The sequence below is a fragment of the Lepidothrix coronata genome, unplaced genomic scaffold (genome assembly GCF_001604755.1).
Source record: "Lepidothrix coronata isolate B3197 unplaced genomic scaffold, Lepidothrix_coronata-1.0 Scaffold229, whole genome shotgun sequence".
In the NCBI taxonomy this organism is placed as follows: Eukaryota; Metazoa; Chordata; class Aves; order Passeriformes; family Pipridae; genus Lepidothrix; species Lepidothrix coronata.
The window spans coordinates 60,062-63,361 of NW_016690409.1; positions in this window are offsets into that span (position 1 = coordinate 60,062).

Sequence of the window (3,300 nt, forward strand, 5' to 3'; positions counted from 1 at the left end):
CGGCTTTTGGGGCGGTGGGAACACCCCGACATCCCACAGAACATGCTCTTGCCCTGAGTCAGCGGGCGGTTGAGCGGTGCAGGGGCACCTCCGCCCGGGAGAACCGCGGCAGCTCCCGGAAGGATGTGGGGCCAGGCTGGCATGGGACCGGGGGGACCCGGGGGGACGCCGGTCCTGGGGCAAGGGGCCCCTCCTGCCCCATCCCCGCTTCCAGCGGGGCCCTGCCCAGGCTGTCACGATCGTGCAGGTGCCCGCGGCCCCACGCGGCGCCTCGTTCCCCTCCCGGCACGTTCCCGGTGATTATCCGTGACTCAGCCGCACGTCTGGATTGGGAAAACATGCCTGCGCACGGCGCTGCGGCACACGGGACACGGCGCCAGGGATGCTCGGCTGGACCCTGATCCCTCAGGGATCCACGGGACGGGAGTGGGGCTGGGAGGGACGGGATAAACCCCCTGGGGTCCCACTGTGGGGTCCCGCCGTGGGGCTGGGACCCCGGCACGGGGTGGGGGCAGGGGGAGAGTGCTGTGAGCAGGAACCTCAGGCTGGGCACAGCCGGGATATTCCCGGGATATCCCGACTCTGGGACCACCCATGGGGACCAGGGTGGGGGAGAGGGACCAGGAGAACCACCGGGACAGCGGGGTGCTGCAGCTGAGGTGCCCCGAGCACCCCCCAGAGGCCGGGTCTGTGCTCTGGGGGGGGTCCCCGAGGGTCCTCGTGCCCTTTCATCATGGCAGTGCCCGTGCCAACCAGTCCATGGCGCAGAGGGGCACCTCAAGGCCCCCCAAGGTCATCACACACTGCATCCTGCACCTCCGCGGATCTGTGCACCCCCGCATCCTGCAAACCCAGATCGCGCCCCCCCTGCACCCTCCTGCAATCCCTGCACCCTCAGACCTTGCACCTCCCTCGTCTCTGCCCCCCCAGCCCAGTTCTGCGCTGTCCCGCAATGCCGGGATGCCGTGGGGTGCCTGGAATGTCATGGGGACACACGTCTCACCCCAGTCCCTGCCACGGGCTGTGCCCCTGCCCTTCCCATGCCGTGGTCCCTCAACTGCAGCCCCCTCCTCCCCCCAGCTTCCAGCACCCCCTGCGGGGGGGACTGATCCCATCCCCTTCCCCTGCCACTGCTCCAGGGGAACGGGAGGCAGCGGTGGGGCCGCTGTCGGGGCGCGGGGTGAGGGGTGCCCGGTGCGGGGTGAGGGGTGCCCGGTGCTCGGTGCCGGTGCCGTGGCCGTGCCGCGTGACGCTCGCCCCGCTTCCCGCCCGGCGCCTGCGTGCCGAGGGTTTATTTTTACTCCGGGCTGGAGCCTTGTTTACCTTGTTGAACCTTTTCCAGGAAAAGGGGGGGGGGGCGTCTTCGCAGGGAACGGGGGTTCGTTCCTGCCTGTCACTCCCCCCCCCAACCTGTGCCGGGGCCGGGCACTGGGGCTGGCAGGGGACAGGACCCCAGCTTTGCACTCCCAGACCCACTTGGACACCCCCAGACCCATCGTGGGGCTGCAACAGCCCCGTGGAGTTGGGGACACCGGGTCCGGCTGTGTCCCCATGTTACCCTACGCACATCGTGCCTCAGTTTCCCCACCCAGAGCTGCGAGTGTGGGAGGGCAGAGGTGCTGGGTCCCACCCACTTGGGGGTCCTGCACCCCTGAGCCCCCTTTCATCCGTCCCTACTGACGGCGGGGGGGGGGCAGGGGGGAGGGGACGGGACGCTGCAGCAGCCCCGGTGCCGCTGCGAGGGGCCAGGAGGGTGGTCGTGGGGTTGGAGTTTGGGGTGGGTTTGGGGTGTTTTCCTTCTGGGAGCAGCCTTGGCTCGGCCCCCGGCTCTTGGCCGGGACAGCAGCTCCCGCTGCCAGAATCGCCCTCCCTCCCCGGGAACGGGAAAAATCGGGTAAACAAGGCAAGCCTGGCCCCGGCGGGGGCACCCCACGGCGGGTGGGGGCACCCCAAGGCAGCCGGGGGCACCCCAATGCATCTCAGAACCGTGGGATGGGGCAGATCGGGGTTGGGGGGCAGAGACCCCAGAGGGTGCAGAGTCAGGGGGTGCAGGATCTGGGAGTGCAGGGACCCCCAGGAGGGTGCAGGATCTGGGGGTGCAGGGGTGCACAGATTCGTGGAGGTGCAAGATTTAGGGGTGAATGCACCCCAGAAGAGTGCAGGGACCTAAAAAGGGGTACAGGATCAGGGCATGCAGGGACCCCAGAAGGGTGCAGGGGTGTAGGGTCTGGGGGTGCAGGGACCTCAGGGAGGGTTCAGGGGTGCAGGGACCCAGAAATTGGGGTGATGCTGTAATATGGGGGTGCAGGTCCCCCAGGGGATGGTGAACCCCAGTGTGTTCCCCATGTAGGGGAGTCCCCTCAGGGGGAGCAGCTGGGGGCCCCCTCACCTGCCCCCCCCCCCAAGATCTCATGTGTTTATGTTCCCTCTGCAGGCACAGGACCCCACAAAGGACCTGGGGCAGCATCTGGGGCTTCTTCAGCCTCTGAACCCCCCACCTCGGACCCCCACCTGGGAACCCTCCTCCCCTTTCCCACGCCCCCGTTGCCCCATGTTTGACCTTCCCAAAGGTCAAACGTGTTTGAGGGGGGGGGCACCCCGTCAGCCCCCCACCACAGGTCACACAGCGGCCGCGGCGTCGTGGCCGGCGGCCCGGTTGGCATCTGTACCAGCCCATGTGAGCGGGCTCCCTCCTCCTCCTCCTCTTCCTCCTCCTCCTCCTCCTCTCGCGGGGAGCCCTCTCCATGCGCGTCACGTGGCGCTGGCATGTGCGCCCTGCTCCATTTTTAGCCCCAGCAGCCTCCCTGCTGCAGAGCCATGTGCGGGCAGGCGCCGGCCGGCACGTGGGCCTGCCGCAGCAGGGATGGGCACCGGGCACCGGCACCGGCCCGGCAGAGCGGGCACGGCAGGGACACGGCAACCGTGTGCGCGGGCACGGATGTGGGTGTGAGCACGGCCACGCGTGTGTGTGAACACGGCTTTGTGTGTGAGCACGGCCATGCGTGTGTGTGAACACGGCTCTGTGTGTATGTATGACCAGAGCCAACTGTGTGTGTGAGCACGGCTGTGTGTGTGTGTGAGCACGGTCATGTGTGTGAACGTGGCTACATGTGTGTGTGAGCGCAGGCACGTGTGTGTGTGAGCACGGTCATGTGTGTGAACGTGGCTACATGTGTGTGTGAGCGCAGGCACGTGTGTGTGTGAGCACGGTCATGTGTGTGAACGTGGCTACATGTGTGTGTGAGCGCAGGCACGTGTGTGTGTGAGCACGGCTGTGTGTGTGTGTGAGAGCATGGCCAT